Below are 233 nucleotides of genomic sequence, written 5' to 3'. Positions count from 1 at the left end.
AACTTCCTGTACATTTATATTAAGTTCTTTATATGTTGTAATTTCTGATGTTTCCGGTTCTAGCGTCGTTTGTTCTTCTCCTGTATATAGCTTTTTTAGGTAGTCAATCCACGTATCATTTTCTATGTATTTTAGTTCTATTAGTTACTTTACCTCCGTTCTTTGACGTCTGATGAAGCGCTATATTTCCTTTTGCAGACGAGAAAAATTATGTTCCATTTCTTTCGAAAAAC

Source organism: Diabrotica undecimpunctata, chromosome 1 (assembly GCF_040954645.1).
Source record: "Diabrotica undecimpunctata isolate CICGRU chromosome 1, icDiaUnde3, whole genome shotgun sequence".
Taxonomy (NCBI): Eukaryota; Metazoa; Arthropoda; class Insecta; order Coleoptera; family Chrysomelidae; genus Diabrotica; species Diabrotica undecimpunctata.
The sequence above is the reverse complement of the archived record's forward strand: the minus strand, read 5'-3'. Positions refer to the sequence as shown.